Source organism: Panthera tigris, chromosome C2 (assembly GCF_018350195.1).
Source record: "Panthera tigris isolate Pti1 chromosome C2, P.tigris_Pti1_mat1.1, whole genome shotgun sequence".
Lineage (NCBI taxonomy): Eukaryota > Metazoa > Chordata > Mammalia > Carnivora > Felidae > Panthera > Panthera tigris.
Genome location: NC_056668.1, coordinates 139417911 through 139442075, shown reverse-complemented (window position 1 = coordinate 139442075; position 24165 = coordinate 139417911). Strand labels below are relative to the sequence as shown.

Below are 24165 nucleotides of genomic sequence, written 5' to 3'. Positions count from 1 at the left end.
ATAAAGAAAGAAAACAAACAGCCAGGCCTGCGTCCCTCACTGCCCTGGCCTTACTAATTATGATGCACCCCCACCCCCTCCACTGTTTATTGTTCTATAGGTCATTTGTTTATTTAATTGCCCATGCCATCTCTCTCTAGATTGAAAGCTCTTGAGGGCAGGGGTTTTTTTCCTGTGTTTGTTCTCGGCCGTATCCTCAGTGTCTGGGACAGAGCTGGCCCTCAGGCCTATCTGCTGAGTGAATGAACAAACATCTAGCCCCTGTGGGCACTCCATTTACAACTCCTCCTCTGCAGTCATACTTAGCAAATAAGAAGATTTTAGGTATAAAATCAAGAGCATTTTTTTACCATGTATACCTTTCATTTATGCCACTATGGTGTTGTCATTACTCTTCTTCACAACAATATTGTAAAATGTGCGATATCTCTGAACCTTCCCTCAAGTTTTTCTACCTTTCTATTGTATTTACTCCGTTGTGCTGTAGCATTTCATTCTTTTGAACACAAACTAAATTCTGTACATAAAATATAATAAAAAGACTGCAGTGAAGTCTCTCTCCAACCCCCATCCCTTAATTAAGGCAGCCAACAATGGTGCTCATTTCTTGGGTGTCCATGCATAGATATTCTTTGCATACACATTTATATATTCTTTCTTTTTGTATTCATAGATGTTTCATACTATAGACACCATTATGCACGTTGCTTTTCTCATTTAACAGTATTTTTTACAGTTTATTCAATGTCAATTCATAAGGGGTTCCATCATTTTTTTTTTTAACTTCTATCGCATTCTGTTGGGTGACTATCAAATCTTTACTTACCTGGTCCCTGTTGATGGATATTTACGTTTTGCATGTGTCCTTTTATAAGTGTTTAAGATATGAGTGTTACAGGTGTTTAAAAAGTAACATTGTGGTAGTCTATATTTTGCACCACAATTAGAAAGTCTCCCTACTTAAAAGCTATAAAAGGAATCTCCCATGGATTTCTCTAAGACTTTCATTTGCTACGTTTAAGTCTTTCATCTCCTTGGTATTTAACCAAGCTGCCTTATAAGGTATAAAGTATGAGTTATGGATTCGACATTGACTCTTTTCTTAGATGGTTTATTGGTTGCCCCATCTCCATGACTTGAATAAGTCAGCTTTATCATATTCTCGGTTTCCATACATAGTAAGGTCTATTTCTGAACTTCTGTCCTGTTGCATTAATTATCTATTCATGCTATATTATCTATTCATCATCACTAATACCACATTGTTTTAAAGAGTTTTTTTTTTTTTTTTTAAGTGGGCTCCACATCCAGCGTGGAGGCCAGTGTGGGGTTTGAACTCACGATCCTGGGATCAAGACCTGAGCTGAGATGAACAGTCTGATGCTTAAACAACTGAACCACCCAAGCACCCCAATATTGCACTGTCTTAATCATAAATGCATTATACATTAATCATAGTATTTTTAATATACTATAGGGTACAAAACCCTATCATTTTGCACATTTTTAATATTATGTCAAGATAATATTCATATATTCTTCCTTCCTTGTAGGTTTTTGAGTTTTCAGGAACAAGCAGTGAATAATCCACACATGAAATCATCTGGATTTGGTACTTTCAGGGAAGGGTAGGGGAATTCTTTGACAGTGTTTAATTTTTTCCCATGATTATTAGTCTGCATGGACTTGACTTTTGTTTTGTTACTTTACATTTTTCAAGAAAATGAACTGATCAAGGTTCTCAACTTATTTGCAGAAAGACATTCTAAGTCATCTATTATAATTGTTCTCATCCTCAACATCCGTAACGAATTCTTTTTTCTATTCCTAATTTTGTGAACTTATTATTTCTCTTTTTCAAATTAGGTCAGCTGATACTTCATTTACTTATTGTCTTGTCTTTGTTTTTTCCTAGGAATTAACTTTTGGATGTCTTTATTCATCAGTTCTGTTAAGATATTTTCTAACTCAATAAGCTTTCTGACTTCTTTCAGCTTCTCTTTGCTGTGTGTTCTTTTTCTAACACACTTAATGTTAAATACATGATGTATTTATGTTGGGGTTTTTTTTTCAACTTAATTGAGGTATGATTGATAAGTAAAAATTACATATACATATGTTGTACATGATCTTTAAGGTGTACAATGTTATGACTATATATATATATATACACACACACACACACACAGTATGAAATGATTACCACAATCAAGTTAATTAACGTATCTGTCACCTCATATGGTTATCATCTATGTGTGTATGTGTGTGTACAGTGAGAACACTTATGTTCCGTTCTCTTAGCAAATGTCAAGTATACAATATAGTATTATTAACTATAATTACCATGCTGTACATTAGAGCTCCAGAAATTATTTATCTTATAACTGAAAGTTTGTACCCACTGTGCAACATCTTCCCTGCTCCGCATTCTTTACCACTGGCAACCACCGTTCTACTCTCTGATTCTAATGAGTTTTTTAGATCCCACAAAAAAGTGAGATTTGCAATATTTGGCTTTCTATGTCTGGCTTATTTCATTTAACGTAATGTCTTTCAGGTATCATCCATGTTGTCACAAATGGCAAGATTTTCTCTTTTATGCTGAATACTATTCCATTGTGCACATGCCACATTCTCTTTATCTGTTCATCTATTGATGGTCACTTAGGTTGTCTCCATATCTTGGCTATTGTAAATAATGCTGCAATAAACATTGGAGTGCAGATACTTCAAGATATCGATTCATTGGGGCAGTGGGGTGACTCAGCTGGTTAAGTGTCTGACTCAGCGCATCTGATCTCAAAGTTCCTGGGATCAAGCCCTGCATCGGGCTCCTTGCTGACAGTGCAGATTCTCTCAAGTGCAGCTTGAGATTCTCTCTCCCTCTCTCACTGCTCCTCCTTCTCCCTCTCTCTCTGTAAATAAGTATTAAAAAAGAAAAAAATGATATCAACTTCATAACCTTTGGATATATACTTAGAAGTGATATTACTGGATTATATGGCAGTTCTATTTTAAATTTTTTCAGGAAACTCCAAACTCTTTTCCATAATTGCTATACCAGTTTACATTCCCACCAGCAGTGTACCAGGTTTCCTTTTTCTCCACATCCTCACCAGCATTTGTTACCTAGTTGTTTTTTTTTTTTTTTTAAATAACCATTCCTAAGAGCTGTGAGGTGGTATCTCATTGTGCTTTTGATTTGCATTTCTCTCATGATTCGTGATGCTGAGCATCTTTTCATGTACCTGTTGGTCGTTTGTATGCCTTCTTTGAAAAAATGTCTTTTAAATCTTCTGCCCATTTTTAAATTGGATTATTTGGGGGGTTTTTTGTTTGTTTTTTTTTTGTTTTGTTTTCTTTTTTGTTTTTGCTGTTGAGTTGTAGGAGTTCCTCATATATTTTGGATATTAACCCCTTATCAGATACATGGTTTACAAATATTTTCTCGCATTCCATGGGTTTCCTTTCCATTTTGTTGATGGTTTCCTGAGCTGTACAGAAGATTTTTATTTTGATATAGTCCCACTTGTTGATTTTTGCTTTTGTTGCCTGTGGTTTTGCCGTCACATCCAAAAAATGATGGTCAAGATTAATGTCAAGGAGCTTCTCCCTATGTTTTCTCCCAGGAGTTTCCCAGGTTCAAGTCTTAACCCATTTCAGGCTAATTTTTGTGAATGATGTAAGGGCCCAATTTCATTCTTTTTCATATGGATATCCAGTTTTCCTAGCACCATTTATTGAAAAGACTGTCCTTTCGCCACTGTGTATTTTTGGCACCTTTGTCAAATTTTAGTTGACTATGTATGTGTGGGGTTATTTCTGAGCTCTCCATTCTATTCCATTAGTCAATTAAAAACTGTAAATGGATGGATGGATGGATGGATGGATGGATGGATGCAGAAGTACCAAAATACTAAATTACAGGCCAGGATGATTAGTACCAGCATTTGTCCTGCCTGTCTGTCCAAACATGCTGCTCCTTACAGAAGAGACTGTTGTGTTCTATATTCCTTCAAAACTATTCACTGACGCACCCCAGGAGCCAGCTCTTAACATACTAAGCATTCCTCCTGAATGTGTACAGATTTCTTATTTACTTTATGATCCTGAGAAGGCATAACAGACATACCGGAGTCGGGAGCCAATCAGTCGATTTCATTATGCGATACCATGCTAATTTTGATTATTATGGCTTTGTAATGTACTTAGAAATCAGGAAACGCGATGCATTAGCTATTTGGAGTCGTTTGTGATTCCATATGAATTTTAGGATTTTTTTCCTATTTCTGTGAAAAATGCCATTGGAATTTTTATAGGGATTGCATTGAATCTACAGATGGCTTTGAGTAGTATGAACATTTTAACAATTTTAATTCTTCTGATCCATGAACATAGGATATCTTTCCACTTGTGTCTTCAACTTATTTCATGAATGTTTTAGCTTTCTGTGTAGAGCTCTCTCATCTCCTTTGGTTAAATTTATTCCTATTTTATTCTTTTGATAGTATTATAAACCACATTGTTTTCTTAACTCCTTTTTCAGAAAGTTGCTGTGAGTGTATAGAAATATAACAGATTTTTATATATTGCTTTGAATCCTGGAACTTACTGAATTTATTGATTAGTTTTAACAGGTTTGTTTTGTTTTTTGGTGGAATCTTTTGGGTTGTCTATACATAAGATCATGTCATCTGCAAATATAAACAATTTAACTTCTTATTTTCCAATCTGGATGCCTTTTATTTCTTTTTCTTGCATAATGGCTCTGACTAGGATTTTCAGTACTGTATTAAATAGAAGTGGTGAGAATGGATACCATTGTCTTGTTCCTGATCTTAGAGGAAAAGCTTTCAGCTTTTCACCATTGACTGTTGACTATGATTTTAGCTATGAGCTAATCATACATGGCATTATGTTGAGATACATTCCTTTTTTACTAAGTTGTTGAGCGTTTTTAATTATAAAAAAATATTGAAATTTGCTACATGCTTTTTCTGACTGAATTGAGATGATCATATGATTTTGTTTCATTCCCTTAATGTGATATATCACATTTATTGACTTGCACGTTTCAAGCCATCCATACATCTCAGGGATAAATCCCATTTGGTCATAGCATATGATATTTTTAATGTGCTGTTGAATTCAACTTGCTAGTAGTTTGTCGAGAATTTTTGCATTCATGTTCATTGGGGATATAGGCCTGCAATTTTCTTTTCTTGTGGTGTCCTTATCTGGCTTTGGTATCAGGGTAATGGCCTCATAAAATGAATTTTGGAGTATCCCCTCCCCTTCAATTCTTGGGACAATTTTCAAAGAATTAATATTAATTCTTGAAATATTTGGTATAATTCACCAGTGAAGCTCTCTGGTCCTGGGCTTTTCTTTATTGGGAGGTTTTTAAGCACTGCTTCAATCCCCTTACTCATTATTGATCTGTTCAGATTTTCTGTTCCTTTATGATCTAGTCTTGGTAGGTTGTAAGTATCTAAAAAAGTATTAGTTTCTTCTAAGCTACCCAATTCATTGGTATATAATTGTTTATAGTAGTCTCTTGTTATCCTTTGTCTTTCTGTGATATTAGGTACAATGTCTCTTTTTTCATTTATAACTTTGAGTCCTCTGTCTGTTTAATCTACTTAAAGTTCTGCCAATTTTGTTTATCTCGTCTAAAAATCAGTTCTTAGTTTTGTTGATTTTTCTATTGTCTTTTTATTCTCTACTTCATTTACTTCTGCTCTTTACTATTTCTTTCTTTCATGCTAACTTTGAACTTAGTTTTTTCTTTTTCTTTTTCCTTGAGGCATAAAGTTAGGTTGTTTATTGAGATTTTTCCTTGTTCTTAATGTAGGCATTTATCACTCTAAACTTCTATCTCAGAACTGCTTTTGCTACAGGCTATAAGTTTTTGATATGTGTATTTCCATTTCTGCTTATCTCAGTGTACTTTTTTATTTCCCTTTTGGTTTCTTCTTTGACCGATTGGTTGTTCAGGAACATATTGTTTAACTTCCACATAGTTGAGAAATTTTCTTTCTTGATTTCTTGTCTGGGTGATCTATTCATTGATGAAAGTGGAGTAGTAAATTCCCCTATTACCATGTTACTGTTAATTTCTTCAATTCTGTTAAACTTGCTTTATATATTTAGGCATTCTGATGTGGGGTGCATATATATTTGCAATGATTATATCCTCTTGAATTATTTAGGGGAGGACTTTCTTGGTTTTCAATCATTTGCAGTTTTTCTTTTTGTATAGGTCTGTTTTTCTTTTTTAGATTTCTTTTTTTAAAAAATTGTTTTCCTTTTAGGGAGAGGGAGAGCATGAACAGAGGACAGGGGCAGAGAGAGAGAGAGAGAGAGAGAGAGAGAGAGAATGAATGAATGAATGAATCTTAAGCAGGCTCCACACCCAGCATGGAGCCTGACGTGCGGCTCAATCCCACAATGCTGGGATCATGACCTGAGCCAAAATCAAGAATAAGATGCTCAACCAACTGAGCCACCCTGGCGCCCCTCTTTTTTGCATTTCTAAGTTGATTGCAACTTAGAAACATTAATGGAACATTAATGGAAACATTAATGGACAATAATACAATAGACAATGGACAAAAAACAATAATGGAAACATTCTGTCTCTAGTATTTCTACTTATTTCGACTTTGGAGAAGATTCATCACCTAACAATGGTCACTTTTTTATAATTATAAAAACTTTATGCAGTTTTTAACTTCATGACTTTCAGTGCTATTATGTAAAGCCTAAAGATTCTTGATGGTTAGATTTTCTACCAAATAATTTGAAGGCAGATGGACACTGAAACATTGGACCAACAAGTGGTTAATACCATCCCCAGGTTATCAAAGCAAATCTCCAAACCAAAGACTTTTCAAGGGTAGGGAGCTGGTGACAGGTGTACTTGTGAGTAAGCCACAGACAAATGCATGTAATAAGACGCTTTATTAATTAGGAAACGTGGCATGAGGATATATGTGCTTGGTATTTTAATCCCTTCTTCCTGGAGTTTGATTCTTCTTGCTATGAATTTATGAGAAAGGGCAGCGATTGTGTCATGCGTATATATCCAGCAGCTAGTACAGCGCTCTGCCCTTGTCCTTGGTGAACACTTGGGAAGTAGTTGTGGATGGAAGCATGGATGGATGCATGCATGGATACAGAAGTACCAAAATACTAAATTACAGACCAGGATAATTAGTACCAGCATTTGTCCTGCCTGTCTGTCCAAACATGCCGCTCCTTATAGAAGAGACTGTTGTGTTCCATATTCCTTCAAAACTGCTCACTGACTCACCCCAGGAGCCAGCTCATAATATACAAGCATTCCTCCTGAATGTGTACAGATTTCTTATTTACTTTATGATCCTGACTGAGAAGGCAAAACAGACATACCGGAGTCGGGAGCCTGTGGCCCTGGCCATTGTCTAGTTTCTGGGTCAGAGGTAAACAGCCTCTGCCGGAGAGACCCAGTCCCAAAGCAGAAAAGACAAGTTGTCCTTGTGATGAAGCAAAGTCACATTCCCCTGAGAGTTGAGCTCCTCATGTTGTCATGTGAAAATACTAGAGACCAAGTGTTAGTTAAAAATAACAGTTCTTTTAAAATATGTAGCAGCATGGGGGAAGACCAGAAAGAACATGTCAAAATATCAGTGGTTAACGCTAGGACAGGTTTTCATTTTTTTTTTTTTCTCCTTTATACTTTGTGTTTGCAAACATTTCCACGTGAAGAGGTATTATTCTTAGGCTTAAGAAAAAAAGTTTAAGACATTTAATCCTTTGAAGTCTTCCACTCTAACTACCCTTCAGCTGGGGATGGGGGGTTATAATTTCTCACACATGCTCAGTTCTTGGCTGGAAATAATAATTTCTCACCCTCAGCGGGAGCAGGGTTAAGTTCAGTCAATGCTGCCGGTTCCGGAACTACATTGTTGTGGGGGCACTGCACATACTGCCGGCATGGGCATGCTGCAAGGATGCCGTCGACATGCAACTGTCAGGGTACAGGCAGGAAAACAAAACCACACTAGGTAATTCAAACAGAAGGATCTGGTACAAGGAACTGGTTATTGCACTGGCACGGGAGCACCACAAGAGCAAGAAAAGAACACTGAAGTAACCCAGCTGCAAAAAGCAGTTGTCCCCCTAGATACAGGGTTACTAGGATCCCACTCAGAGGAGCAGTCCTGTGGAGCTGGCACTCAGAGTGCTAAGAAAGGGCTCCAAGCAGCTGTTTCGAGAACCTCTGTGGAATACAAAGACACTGCTTCTGGAAACGCTAAAAGACATAGGAGGGTCCAGCCAATGGCCACTGCTGGCACATGCTCCCGGGCGTGGAGGGGCATGAAAAAGAAGGAAGTGCCTTCTCTCCTCTCACCTTCCACCCTCCCTCTAGTGCCTCCTATCGGCAGAATCAAATAGAACGTCCTCTGGCAAGGGACCATGAGAAAGAGTCCCAGCCTGGGAATCACAGAGCAGAGGATAGAAGGGTGAGTTCAGAGCTGAGGGGCAACTGGTAACCGACTGGCACTCAGCTTTTGGGTTGGAAAGTCTGCGGTTTTGCAAGGAGCACTCAGCCTGCTTTGTTCATTGAACTGTGCCAAACTTTCCCTTTGAACGACCGCTGATGTCCCATTTCCAGATATCTCTTTGCATTTCATGAAAAACACCTTTCCTTTATTAAGGAGCTATTCATTGGCGACCCTTTATAAACTTTTCTGGCAGCTGCAACATGGGACTGAGTGTGGTAGCATATGAGGGTTCAGGACTCAAGGGCAGTTCATTTATACACACTCTTACCCGGCTGGTGTACTTGCGAGGCTTATTCTCCTGAACTCAACCACAGAATAATAGGAACAATATCCTCAATCAAAAGGAGCAGCGATTATTAATAGAACTTCTAATTGTCTGAACAACCACGTAACCTTCACTGAACTCAGAAAACGTCTCACATCTACCAAGAAACGTCTGCCTGCCACTCTGGTAAAATGTATCTCACTGATGCTGTGCTGGGCATGTGAGAGAGATTCAGACTCATCACGAGGGAACTTTAGAAATCATTTGTGTCAACCCGTCCCAACCCTGTGTTCTATATATTACAATTTGAGCTACCTAATATTCGGAGCTAGAAATTTTATGTTTTTAAAAAATACCCCACGGGTGCAATGGTTACTTAGCTTTTGACTTCATAGGTAGCCCTAGTGACAATTTGTTGTCAGGACCTCCCATTTAGAAAAGATTTCAGCTCAAATTCTTCAAAAATGAACTTGGCTTAGGGGTCAGGGGGCATAACTTTGAGTCCTGACTTCCCCATAAGCCGGTATTTACCTTTAGACATTTAACATCGGAGCCTCAGCATCCTCGTTTGTAAAAGATATAAGAAAATGAGGGCTGTGAACACCAGATCACATAACCAATGGTAAAAAGGAGCTATGAATACATGTAAACGTTATTATTCTTGCAAAGGGCAGACAACTATAACGGTTTATAGCATAAAGTCTGGATCTACAAGACCTGAGTCCAATTCCGGGCTCTCCCATTTAAAAACCTTTATGACTTTGGGCAAAGGAGTCACATCTCTTTAGATCCCCTGACTGTAGAATAGGAATGGGACCACCTATATCGTAAATTGTTGAGAATAATAAAGGAGGCAGTATATATAGGATATATATGGGAAACTTCACCGAATGGCAAGCACGTAGTAAGCACTCAATAAATGTTACACACTTTCACCGTTACTGCCTTTATTATTACCCTTACTTTTTAGGGAAGCATACACACATGTGCAGGTTTATGGTGATTCACATATTAACATGCTAACGTGAATATATGTTTTCTCTACCCAATTTCATTGAACACAAATAGAAACTATATTTGTTGTCAACTTCACTATAAAGCCCAGGCTCACGTTTGGTCTAGCTGGCCTTTGCATCGAAGCTAAGAAGAGCTCCTGATAACTTTTTGGTACACATTCCTGCATTTCATGCGGGATCTCATTATTTATCTGGTGTTTTAGAAACTGGCTTTTTTTTTTTTTTTGAAATCTTTGTTTTCAAATCACTTGAATTTATTTCTCCTGAAAAATTATGTAATTCATTTCCATCTATGGCAGATAAAATCAACAATACAAGTTGATGACCAAGGCCCATGGTCTTTCATTTTCATATGAGAAAATGGATAGGCAAGTGGGTCTTGTTTACAATAAATCATGATTTTTCATCATTCTAGAGATGGTACAATCACACCCGTTAGAACTATTATTTTTAGACCAAATTGTGTTTTTGAGGGACAGTAGATACGGCGAAAAATATTGATTTAAATGTTCTGTCACAGACAAAGCATTAGTTGAAGTCCCAACAGAGAAGACCCAAATGGTACTCATTAGTCATTTCAACACTGCTTAAAAGAGTCTGTTTTGCAAATGCTGCTGTCTCCACAGAAGTAGGTTACCCTCTCATCAAATCTTTTACAGTATATCAGGCTAGAGAATGGAAATCCCATGCTTTCCTATGTTATCAACTACTTTGTTTTGATTTTTTGATTTTAATTTTTTATTTTGAGAGAGAGACAGAAAGCAAGTGGGAGAGGGGTAGAGAGAGAAGGAGACAGAATCCCAAGCTTGCTCCGCACTGTCAGCACAGAGCCCGATGTGGGGCTCGAACTCACAAACTAAGATCGAGACCTGAGCCGAAATCAAGTCGGATGCCTAACCGACTGAGCCACCCAGGCACCCCTATTATCAACTACTTCGTAAAATAATTGTTGTGCCCTGACACATACTATGTCTAATACCATGCCCTTTTTATAAACTATGACCCTACATGGAGTAAATCAAGTTCTCAACAGACAACAATGACACTTAATGAACTCTCTACTCTCTTACCGCCTGCTGCCCATCTCAGCTACCTCAGGAAGAGACCACAGCTTAACATGCCAGCTCCTCTCTCATGGTGCAACAAAATAACCAGGACCCTATGCAGTTAAGTCCCTAGTAGCGAGTACTCAGTTCTCTAGAGTCTATAATTAACAAGGCAGAACAAGAACAACTCACATTTATTGAGCATTTACTATGGGTAAGGCACTGTCCTAAGCACTTTTCTTGTATGAACTCATTTAACCTTCATAACATTTCTTCAAGAGACATACTGGCTTTTTCCTATAGGACAAACGTACAAATGATACTAAAACAAGCTGATGTAGATATTCTGTCCAAGCACCCAGGTTGCATGGTCAGCATGATTTTAGCCCAATCACCCACCCTTTGTACAACCCACATTCTGGAGGACCCTCAGTTCACAGCTGGATATTGACCAGGAACACTGGCATGACCCCCATCACAAGGATGGTGTAATGATTTGCAGAGCATCTTTGTTTTGGAGAGTTGGGTTTTTTTGGTTAGTCTCTCTCCCACACGCTTCCATGGCCCTTTGCACTTCTGCTAGAGTACCAAATACAACATCCTCTAATTAATATTGGTATGTTCTGTCATCTCTACTGGGCAGTGCTAGAAGAGGGAACAAGAAGGGCTTAGTCATCCCTGTGCCCATCAGCTGGCACCCAGCTGAGTGATGTGCATATGGCGGGTGGAAAGCAATATGTCTCAGCAATCAAGAACACTGGCTCTGGGTTGCATCCCAACTCCTCTCACCACCCGGGAGATACAGGGTGAGTTTCTCTGTCCCTCTAGCCCTCTGTTTCATCAATGAGCAGAAAACACCTATGAGCGTCTCTTCCTTTGAACAGTTTGCCTATTGATGAGATATTGGCTGTGTGCTTAGGAATTTCCTGGAGACACAGTAGTCCCCAAGAATCTTCCTATGTCACAGTGTTGCTCCCATCTGAGGGACTGCCTAGTGAAACGGTTAAAGCCAGAACCCTGAGCAGAAGGAAGGTTTCCCCTTTCATAGGCTAACAAGGTGTGCTTTTGAGCTCCCTGGGGGAGGGAGAATGGTCTTCAATGAGCTGTTGGTACCCACGATTTAAATCGTAACGTGCTGTCATTGTTCCATACATGTTACTAGATAACCAGGATGTCAGCGAGTTGAAGGAAGGTTCGTAAGACTGCCAGCCAAGCAGCATCTCAGTTCACAGCTGAAGAAAAATAGAACTCTGTGATGTGTGGCACAACTGGCCATCAGTAGATGGTAAATGTCACCATGGCTAGAGTTTTTCTTGGCATTATAAGTTCAAGAGTGTCAAATCTATACAAAGCTGTGTTTCACACAAAGTGGCTGCTTGTTTTCCAAAACTACTGGTCCCCCAAAAAAGACCAGAATTTGGATAGGTGTGGAAGTTATTAAGGGAAAGGCACTTAACCCCAATAAACCACTCTTGAGTTAAACCTTGATCAAAAATGTCGTTATGTTTCTTTAATAATAGATCTCTCAGGCAGCAAATGAGGACTAAAGAAGCCTCTCCCAGCTCCGATTCCAAACCCAGAGAAATTCCAACCCAGAGAAACTCCAGGTGACTGATAAGAAATAATAATGGCCTATTTAGATTTAGATTTGACACTGTATGATGCTTCAGTTAAGTGTACATTTTTGACAGTTTTATTGAGACATAATTCACACAACAAACTTCACCACCCACTGAAAGTGTACAATTCGGTGGATTTTGGTATTTTTACAGAATTGTGCAGCGATCACCCTAATCTCATCTTAGGGCATCTCCATCACCCATCACTTGTTCCCATTAGCAATCATTCCCATCCCTGCAACACCTGCCACACACCCCCACTGCCCAGCTCTAGATAACTATTCATCCGCTTTCTATCTGTGTGATTTTTTTTTTAACCTAGACATCGCCTGGCAGTCCCTTCCCTTGACTTATAATTAGAATCAAATGATAAGTGTTCCCTCAAAATCTGTCATTTTTGAGAAAATTCATTTTCTTCATGCATCACTGAGCCTCCCCTCCTTCATTCAGCCCCCGTCTCCGCCACCACCTACAGAGGAGAAAATCGTTCTTCATTACACATGTATCCAGGGCCTGCAGTGTGCCACACGCTGTCTGAGTACTTGGGGTAATCGGTGAACAAGACAAAGACCCCTGGCCTCAAGGAGCTGACCTCCTAGCACAGGGAGACAGAATAATAAGCACCCACAAGAAAAAAAGAAGCGAACTGTGCCGCGTGGTAAGACAGGCTACCTACTGTGGGAAAAGCAAGAGTGGAGCAGGACAAGGGGATTGGGAAGGCAGCGCACAGGGACGGGGAAGATTACAGCAGGGACTGGAGTGGCCAAGGTAGGCATCCTGAGAAGTTAAGGTTTGCAAGACTTCGTGGGAGTGAAGGAGGGACCTGAGCAGGTGTCCAGGGGATCGGCATTTCGGGCAGAGGAACAATCCCAGTGCAAAGGCTTTCTGGTGGGGGCATGGATAACAGGTTCCAGGAACAACAAGGAGGTTGATGAAGCCGAGATAGGGAGGGAAGTAGGAGACCACGACAGAGAGGCAAATGGGGTAGATTATGGGCGCTACAGTGGGGTTCTGAGTACAGAGCTCGCCCGCTGACATATTCTCAAGGGACCACTCTGACTGCCATGTTGAGAGGCAATCCAAAGAAAGCAAGAGCGGAACAGGGAGGCCTCCCAGACACTATTTCAGAGGCCACTTTAGAGCAGTGGTTCTCAACCTTGGCTGCACATCTGAACCATGCCCGGGCAGCTTTACAAAGCTGAGGCCTGAGTCACAACACTAATTGGTTTAGGATTCAGCCTGGGCACCAGGACTTTGCAAAGCCACCCAGGTGATTCGATACACGGCTCAGGTTGACCATTAGGGTTTTAGGAGTGCTAAGCAGTCTCACGGGTTCAACTTTGCAGCCGGGAAACAAAAACCCTCAACTGGCCCTGGCCACTACTGGCAAAGCTGTGCTGAGAGGGGACCAGAGAGCTCACTGCGACAGGAGGGCCAGAACTGGAACAGCAGACAGCGGGCAGACCAGGATGAGGCCGCAGGAAGCCCACCTGGACCCATCAGTCCCGTTCTTCGACTGGATCCAAACACGAGCCTGAATGTGAGACCTGGGCTTTCTCCCTGCACTTGACAGAGGGCTTACTGTCACCTATCAGGGCAGAATAGAAGGATAGTGCTCGAACCTCAGGAAGTGAGTATGTGATTCACTCCACAAGCATATTTTGAGAATTACCATTACAGTGTTCCAGGCATTGTGCAAGGGGCAGCTGATAAAAAGACAAGGTCTAACCATCCTTGCCCAAGCCAAATTGCTCAAAGTGAATGCCATATAATCTTTCAAAATGTGTTATTTGTGGGAAGCCTTTAAATAAGCAGAGGGAGGACTCCTCCTCGGTTGCATATCTGAGCTGTTGGCATTTCTAATTCAGAGGGATGAATAGAACATTATTGTGTTGCATCGGCACAAGTACAGCAGGAAAAAAAGATGCCTGGAGCCGTGAGCTGAGCATGAATCAGCAATCCCATTCTATTGTTCAGAAAATAATCACAATGCTGGGAGTATGGAATTTAACAATCATGCAGACATGCCCTTCCCCCCCCCCCCTCCCCAGCAGGAAACTGACTGGCTAAAACATGGCATCTTGTTTTTGGCTTCCTGAGCTGAAAGGAATGTAAAAATCTTGGGAGAGAATTTAGGGAAAGTTGATTTATAAATATGGAAAATACAGCCCATAAGAAACACGAGATGATTTAGATGCAGCGTTGGCTTCCTCTCGGGGGTGGCACGCCAAGGGAGTGTTTATTCACTCTTATGATCAGGAAGTGAGCTGCCCTAGCTTCAGTAGCTAACAAATGCTTCTGGAGGGTGTGCTATGTGCCGATCCCTGGGTCAGCTGGTAGGGAGAGGAAGGAGAGTGGGCTCTCCCTCTTAACTTCTAATCTGGGGTCGTGGGGAGGGAGGTACAGAGATTCTGTAAAGCAGGGAGTGATTCTTAAACCCCTGCGTGCACCAGATTCATCACCTGGAGAACCTGTTAAAACCAGACTGCTGGCCCCACCCTCAGAGTTTCGGATTCAGGAAGTCTGGGGTAAAGCCTGAGCATCTACAGTCTCATGAGTTCCCAGGTGATGCTGAGGCTGCCGATCTGGGAGCCACACTTTGAGAACCTAAAGAAACAAGCACATGGGCCGAGAGAAGAGGGGGAGTGTGGGTTGAGTGCAGAAGCCCCACCCGTAAGGTGCAGTCAATTTGTTCCCACTCGTTGAATGTGTCCTCTAGTACGTAGCTGATGGGTTTTGATTAGCGGGGTGCTTTGGATAAACCACACCGGCCGTGATGTTGCCACCACTGGGAAGGGAGGTAAGAGGCACGGGTAGAGAGTTCCCTGCGGGCCTGTGAAGTCAAACAGGACATACTGCAGCAGGGGTGCGTCTGTGACTCCTAATCAACGAGCATGCATGTGAGTTCACAGCAGCAGGCAAATGGCTACAGGAGTAAGAGGGTGACAGTAGGGTGGGCTCCCACCACGGCTGTGCTCATACTCAAGCCCTTCTTTCCTGAGCAGAAATTCTCAGCAGAATCAGCCGGGAAGCCTCGTCTAGGTACACACGCCTGGGCCCAGCCACGGAGACGGCGAGCAAGGCTTCTCAGCCGACTCTGCGGTGAATCCCCTTCTTGAGATTAAGAACCACTTCCCCTGCAGCCTCCAAGCCTGTGCATACTTCCTGTCCTTAACGTAAGCAAGAGGACAAAGCCAACCTCTTTGGAAAGCTCCTTCATATACCAGGTCTTGTCGCCACTTTATTACTACAAGCCTTGAGTGTCTCTGATTCAAGGGCGCCCACTTACAACGCAAGTAGCCTCCACAGACAGTAACTCTCTACCCTCAGAGCTGGGTGCCTTGGTAAGCACCTGTCACTGGTAGTGCTCTAGACAAGGCTGACTGCGCGGTCAGGAATGGAGAAGTGGGGTTGCCTGCCCACTGTCCGTGCAGCCTCCCAAGGTAGCACCTCGATTTCTCTCACATGTTCCCAAACGGTGTAGGCTGGGGGCACCCAATGTGCGATCCCTGGATAGTATAGTCAGATCAACTGGGAACTTGTTAGAAATGCAGACCCTCAGACCCACACCCAAGACTGGCTAAGTCAGAAATTTTGGGGGTGGAGCCCAGCGATCCATTTTGAGAAGCCCTCCAGGTGCTCCCCAAAGTCTGAGAACCACTAGTTTCGTTCGTATGTAGCTTCACCGACACGTGTAACTCAGAAACAGAACAGGATGGAAAAGCAGGCAGCCTGCCATCTATAGATCTATTGAGATACGCAGACAACTGTTCCAACGTGTTTAACATTTCATGCCCATCTGTCAGATTTTCACCTAAGGACTTAGGACCTGGCCAGCTTCTCAGCCACCTTTGGCATCCCTCTAATTCCCAGTGAAAATGTGACTTATTTCATTGCCCTTCTTAAATGATACAAGGGCTGTGTTCTTTCACTTTTTAGAGTAACCTCCCCTCATAACCTCCCCTATGACAGGGGCTCGGGAAACACTAGTGTTGGTCAGATCTTATTTATTCCCAGCTCTGGCTTAAATCCTGCAAAGGCTTCACCCTAGGTCTCATTCTCTTCTTTTCTACTCCACGATAGTAAGCCAGACTGACCTGCTTAGCAGCATTAAAATGAAAGGTCAAATTACGTGGCCATGGTCTCACAAAGAGTGAGGGGTAAAAAGGGATCGTATAAACCACAGCCTTGAACTTTTCACTGATTCCTGAAACTGTTACCGCCAGGGTTCCCAAACTGTACCAAGGCATCCTGGGAGTGCTAGGACAGACCTATGGTCCTACACAACGGGATATCTTGAATTTTCAAGGGAAACACAGCCACAACCGTGCAAATAGTACTAATTAGGGTGGACCTAATTACTTATAAATACAATAAAACTTTCTATGTTTTGACCTGGGGTCATGATGAAAAAAATTACCAAAACACTGAAGGTGCCACGAACTGAGAAATTTGGAATCTATGTCCTAGAGTCACTGACTCCAGGAGGAGGTATATTCACACTATACCCTTTCTGGTTAGAATCATACATTTGAGCCAGCACATTTAAGGAGATGTACCTTCTACATGTAACTTAAATATCAGGGAATAAAAAAATGTAAGAAAAGTATAACTACTTGGAATCTCTCCGGGGCTTTTCTTTCTTACCTTCCTACCTAGATCTGCCCATTTTAATTCAATCCTTAACTAGGGTTTCTGTAGTTTTTTTGAAATACCAACCTAAATTCTCATTCAGTGCCCCAGCCCTTCCTTTATGACTTGAGCATCATGGATTAGTTCTTACAGATTTGAACTAATAATCGCTCTTGTGCATTCCTGAAAATCCCCTTTAAAACAGATTGTTAAAGACAAAATCCAGCCGTGTGTGTCCTATACTATGTGCATGACACCTCACAAGAAACCATTGACTTTACCAATAAAGTTATCCAAAAAGACCTTCATAGAGTCGTATCAAACAAGAAAAACCCAACGAAGGGGAGAATGAAGACAATATAAGTTTATGAAGTATATTTCTGTAGGAACTTTGTAATGTAGTTCCCCTCCCCCTCCATTTGGCAATTTAAGAAGTAGTCAACAGGGGCCCCTGGGTGACTCAGTCGCTTAAGCGTTGGACTTCAGCTCAAGTCATGATCTCACAGGTATCAAGCCCCACGTCGGGCTCCGTGCAGACAGCTTGGAGCCTGGAGCCTGCTTCAGATTCTGTGTGTCCCTCTCTCTCTCTGCCCACCCCCCCCCCCACACACACACACTCACTCTTTCTCAAAAACAAACATTAAAAATGTTTTTTAAAAAGTAGTAAACAGTTTATAATGGTATTTGTTAGGAGAATTTTGTTCTCATCTTCAAAGAATTATACAGGCAAATCCATCTTCATAATACCCCCTTAGGGAAGATGGTTCTTCTTTCTTGAGAGAGAGAGAGAGAGAGAGAGAGAGAGAGAGAGAGAGAATATCTTAGGCAGTTTCCATGCTCAGCACTGAGCCCAACACAGGGCTCGATCCCACACCCTGGAATCACGACCTGAGCTGAAATAAAGAATTGGACAGATGCTCAATCGACTGAGCCACCCAGGCAGCCCTAGAAGATGGTTCTTTTTCCCTGGGTGTTAAACACATGCAGAGAGCTCACTGCAGACTCCAGAGACAGAGCGTGAGCTCTGTCTGTGTAATGCCATCCCCCTGGGGTGTAGATGCTCCCTGTGTCAAAAGCTATCCAACATGGGGGGGTGGGGGAGGGGAGAGGAAGTGGGTTCTTGTTTGATGTTGTTGTCTTATTCATCATCAAACACTTTTAAGAAATCAATAATATCGTTTGCTTCAGTCCTAATGTTTTATTTTCACATTCTCGTTTGTTGTTTTTCATGCATGTGTCTCAGTGAGTCACCTAACCACAATTACATATTCGAGCATCTGGCGGTTCTGCATGGTACCCTCATTCCCCTGGAGTTATTTAATCCCCCTGCTGTGAGGAGTTTGTTTCCAGCCCCCTCAACACACACACAGGCGTGCACACGTACTTTATTTTCCTTGGCACAGGGAAGCGACCCCACTCTCCACCAGGTGTCAGTAGAGGCAGTTTTAACGGCTTGCTTTGGCCAACAGTGTCTCCGTTGAAGTTGTTTCTCCTGCTGTGTCAGACGTTTCCTCAAACCACCCGTCTGCCTCCTCCTAAGAGACTAGCTTCCATTCTTAGAAGCGTTCGGAGAGGATGGTCTGCCTGCAGAGAAAGGTAGCTTAGAGGAAAGTGCTCTGTAACCATAGCAGGCAGTCAGGTTGATTCTCATAAAACTTTTACTGGCGGGTTTCTTCTTGGTGACTTTTCTATCACTACATTATGTGGTTACAAATTGTTCCAAGTTCCATTCAGGGGGACAATAAAGTAAATACAGCAGATGGTTTGAGATTCACAGGGGGCTTTTCTGTTTGTTTTAAAGCCCAGTCTGACCCCAAGAACCCCACTCCTATCACTGCCAACCCAGTCCTCAAAGCAGAAACAGGATTTTACTCAGGCTGTGGCCCCAGAACCTAGCCACAAGGAGGGAAGAATATTACCATGCGTCACATTCCATTGTGAGGTGGATGACCTTGTCCCCACACTGAGAACATTGACTCTTGACTTTGAACATCCCCTGTGTCATTCTGTGGGTAAGTGGCAGGGCCCACATGCTTTCCATGCATGGGGACTTTGAGAGAGAAGGAGAAAGAGAGTAGAAGAGGAAGAGAGGGGGACAAGGATTTGGCAAGGACATAGGTTAAAATGAAGAGCAGAAATGAGCCTCACAACGATTACTGGATTTGAATGAAAAGGGGTCGGTGGGGTGGAAACAAAGGCTAATTATTTTACCAAGAACAACAACAAAATCAGCCACAGCAAATCAAGCTCAGTCACAGATCCTGGTTGTATTGTCTCACTCCCCAAAGGCAAAACAGGGCTACTGCTGAAAGTCTCAAGCGGAAGTTAGAGCTTTAGCCATTCAATAGTCATTTGCTGATGTCTCCTGTGTGGAGCCCTAGTTGCCCACCATATCCAGCAGAGGAATCTGACCCTGCCTTCTGTACCTAGAGGTGATCCACTCAGACGAACATCTGGGCTACAGCACAAGGGCGAGCTTCTACTGTTTTTCCACATCTTTATCACAGCCTTGTGTTCCTTTTTAACTAGCCCCATTCCCGGTCTAACAGTGCTGGCTTTTTAAATTATTTCCTCTTACTGATTTTTTATTTATTTATTTTTTTTAACATAACACTACCCAATAGGGTTAGCTTTACCAAGTGGAAAAAGTGGATCACAGCATGGTATGATTTGAATACACCTTGCCTCTGTTCTCTTCTATTTCAGTTTTTATTACTATAATCATAAATTTGACCATTATATATTCACTTCATTGGATACGAAGATTTACTATTAAAATGCAAAGACCTCAAGACAGTTAGGAAGTTATAGAGCTAGGGACAAATTCACCTGGGTACGCAACCTTCATTGTTCTCGAATTTAAATGTATGTGAAAGGTAACCTTGAGAGGGAAAAAAAAAATCCCCAAAACTAAAATTAAGTCTGCAAAGAGGAGAATGGCAGGTAGGAGAGAGGAGAAATTTCACCTCCATTTTATCTTGGTGATGATGGGGTCTAGGGAAGTGGACTTCTGTGTTATTAGGAGTCTTTTTACCACCTCACAGTATCTCAAAGTAAACGCCAGATAATAGGTCCAATTTCCCACGTCTTAGAGATGACTGGGCCTGGCCAGGAGATAGAAGACCATAAGAATGGTGACTACAATAATGACAAAGCCTACCAATACCTTATGCTGATGTCTTACTTTTAAATCTACAAAGCATTTTCAAATCCCCTCGGTCCTCATCATAACCCTGAAGGGTAGGAATTGTGACAGCATTTTACAAATGAGACTCAGAGAGGTGAGGCACCTATCTGAGATGGCCTACTGAGTTGAGACTCTGAACCATCTAGAATGATGCCAGGTCCTGGAGTCCTTCCTCTATACCTGGTCTTGAAGTTGTTCTTAAAAATGTTTCCCAAATGTCAGAGTCCAAGTTTTGATGGAAATGGGCCCTTGCCCACGAGGGGAAGGAGACAGAAGGGGAAACTCCAGGAGAGAGAGGATGTTCGAAGTGGGGGGTACAAGGCACCTGATGGAGATGCACAACCTCACTGCCCTCCTTGCACGAGGTGCGGCCCACTTTCAAGGGCAGCCATTTGCCCTCACCCGGATGTGTTTCCAGATGCCAGAGACAGAGTAGTGGTAAGGCCAAAGTGCAGACAGAACCCCTAGCTCCATCCCATAAACTCCAGCAGTGCACAATGCCCCACAATACCAACTAAACTTAGTCAAAACAGCTTCTTGCTATGTAAACACAACTTTAAGGCACATCCCCAAGCATTGCCCTCCGCTCTTATTGCCATGACCTCTAAAACCCTTTTATTTAGGAAGAGTAGATTATCTATGTCGGTTCGATGCCAGGTGAGAGGGTGGGTCTGTCCTCCTTTGAGAGCCTTCTTGATGTTAATGGTCTCAGCTTAAGAGCCTATGGCAACCTAACACTTGGACATCTGATCTTTTAAACTGAATCAAGAGATTTGCTTATGAAGGTTAGCCCCAACCCACCCCAGCCCACCCCCCAGCGCACTCATGGCTTCCTCGGGCTGCCCATGAAGTACCTATTCAAGTGTTAGCACATAAGCCCTGTGTATCTTACAGTTCTGATGCATCAGGATGCAGGATACTCTGGTACCCTTGATGTAAAGACATGAGGGGGATATGGCATTTCATGTTAATTTATGTACAGGCTATATAAGCAATGGCTCACTGGGTCCATATGGGAAGATTTTTCAAGGGGCGATTTTTACAGTTGTCCCTTCAATGTTGTAGTTTCTAGTAGGGGAAAGGAAACACAAGAGGACAAAGAGGTGTGCGATCTGGGGAAATGCACTGGAGTTTTACAAGGTCGAAGTAGGGGTGTTCTCTCTGACCCTACTCTAGCTTGAACACTAAGACAGGAAAATAGCAATGATCCCGCACAAAGAGGTGCCACCAAAGGGGTTAGCCTCCTGAGGATTCGTCCTCCACACTGCAGCAGAGTTATCTCTCTCAAATTGGGTGGGTCCTCTTCTTAAAGACCTTCCCTAGCTTCCTATTTCCCGTAGGATAAAGTCTGAAGTCCACAGCAAACCTTTCAAGACCCTTCACCATGTGGCCCCAAACTACATTTGCAGCTTCATTCTTGGCCATGTTCTTTCTTCTCCCATCCCAAATCACGTACCCTGTCACAAGATGCTATACCTTTTGTTCTTTTGTTGTTCATGAGCCATACTGTTTTTATTCTCCAACTGGAAAATATCCTGACTCATTTTTCAAAGTCAAGCTCAAATATCACCGTGGGTCCTCTTCATACAGATAAAATTAATCACACTCTCCTCAGTGCCTCAAAAGAGATCTCTTATCCCTCCAGTCAATTCTTCTGCCCAGAAGGTACAAGTTGTTCATCACCTAAGCCCCCTAGGGGCAGACAACATGCATAATTCATCTCAAATGATCCAGAGTTGCAATGGTGGCTGATGGCTTAACTAGAGTGGCCCCAGACCTTGCATTGGAGGATTCTTCTTTAGCCTCCAGCCTTGCTTCTCCAAAACTTACCTTCCTTCTACCCACAAAGGGATCTACTGTTTGTAGGTCCTGTTCTTTTTTGCCACTGACCAAAAATAGCTTGCACATCCCTTTTTCATGTTTTTCAATAGATTGTATCTATATCAATTTGTGTTTTTTTCCATCAGCTTTTGCATTTTAACAGTGATCAGAACCTGCAGCCAAAGCTTAAGATGGCACCCACAGATTTAGTGTGTGTGTGTGCGCGGGGGTGGGAGGGTGTCTGTGAATCCCCTTCTACCCATCTTTCAAGGGGAGAGGCCTGTAACTTCCATTATATTCTTTGAGGAGACTGGACCGCCCCCCCGCCCCAAAACAGTTGAGATCCACTGAGGTAAAGGCATAAAGCGTTAGAGAAGAATTTTAAGGGGAAGCATGGAGCAGGGCTTTAACATGTCCCCAGAACCATATCACACACCTGGCACCTGCTTTCTTGCAGGATAAAGACGCTGGTCTTCTCAGGAGAGGCTTAATCTATCCTGAGAACAAAATGCAGCCCAAGGTCTGGAGAAGGTGCACTGCTTGGAAATGTGCATCTTCTTCCACCTAAGGTCACCCACAGCATCTCTCCAGCCATCCTGTCCACTGACACACTTAACTCCACATGACAGCTCCTCAGATGTTCGAAGACCTTTATCTAACCTTCATGTGACTGCTCTCTTTTCTAGGTTCCCTTCAACAGTTCCTTAAGACGTGGTTTCCATCAACCTGGACATTCTACATGAGTCTTTCTCTTAAAATGTAGCAGTCCAAACATGGCCTGGCTTGTCCTATAGGCTATGCTTTCATCCACGCACCCAAGATGGTCTTTGAGTTCGCGGTGGGTTGCATAGAGCCCAATATCTCCCAGAGTCCCTAGACCTACTTCCTACATGTTTGTCATAATTCCTTTTACTTCCCAGTTTCTGAGAACTCAATAAATTTCTCCATCATTTGCATTTTTTTTTAAATATAAATGTATTTTTCAGTGCTTTGGAGGTGAATGCCCACTTTTCCATTCTTCCATGGGGAATAGGTTTTCCCTAAGGGACATGGCATTGGACTGAGAATAAGTGGGCAGAAAAAGGCACGGCCCTGAGTGATTTTCCACACTGCCTCTTGGCACACCACACATCTGACTTATATATTTAGCTGCTCCTGGCCAGTGAGCTCCACCTTCCCAGCCAGTTTGTTAAATGGATTGTAAAGCCCTTGAGAGCCAAGAGCCTTCTAGTCTTAACCTATTTGTATCCCTAGTGTTTGCTCATATCACATTCATCACAGTGTCTTATTATTTCTGCTTCCTTAATGTCACTTGAGTCCCTCATCCTCTGCTGCCACCCCCCTAGTTCTGGCCACCTTCATCTCTCCCCTCCACCTGCCATAGCCCTCTGACTGGTCTGCTTTGACTCAGTAGCTGTGAAGCTTTAAAAACTCAAGTTGGCTAGGGGCGCCTGGGTGGCTCAGGCAGTTAAGCAGCTGACTCTTGGTTTTGGCTCAAGTCATGATCTCACGGTTCATGGGTTTGAGCTCCACATCAGGCTCTGTGCCATCAGCACAATCTAAGAAAATCTAAGGTATAGGTCCCATGCGAGTGTGCTTTCTCTCTCTCAAAAATAAATATTTAAGAAAAACCCAAGCTGGATAGTAACACTCCCCCACTTAAACCTGCATAATTTAAAAGAGTTACCCAAAGTAGTCCCTGTGCCTCAAGCACAAGCATGAAAACAAAGCATTAAATCATGACCTAAGGGGAGACCTCTTAAAAACAAGACCCTTTAGGTCCAGAGTCCCCTCCATTAAGCCTTCCAGATAGCCCCAGGTAGAAGTGACCTCTGCTTCCTTTGTGTCCCAGTCAGCTCTGAAGAGACACTTAAGGGGAAACCCGCATCCACTTTTGCATTATTCTCTCCCTGTTGGATAAGAAACCCCTTATGGAGAGGCCAAGGTGTTGTCTTTGGGCAAAGCCTGGGGGACTGCCTGAGCAGAGTAGGCCCTCAATCAAGGCTTCTGGACTGACCAACCGAACAAAT

General features: G+C 42.3%; 1 protein-coding gene across 4 annotated transcripts in view; it reads left to right on the top strand.

Moving 5' to 3' along the window:
- The window catches only part of THRB (thyroid hormone receptor beta), a 335135-nt gene that overhangs the window by 202869 nt on the left and 108101 nt on the right, over window positions 1–24165 (top strand). The window contains exon 1 of one of the 4 annotated variants that reach the window (XM_042956864.1): window positions 19036–19139. The exons of 1 other annotated variant lie outside the window; for it this stretch is intronic. The gene's annotated coding sequence lies outside the window, so the exon portion shown is untranslated. Of the gene's footprint in view, window positions 1–19035; window positions 19140–24165 lie in introns of those variants that run through there. 2 more of the 4 variants (XM_042956863.1, XM_042956861.1) reach the window with 2 other exon arrangements.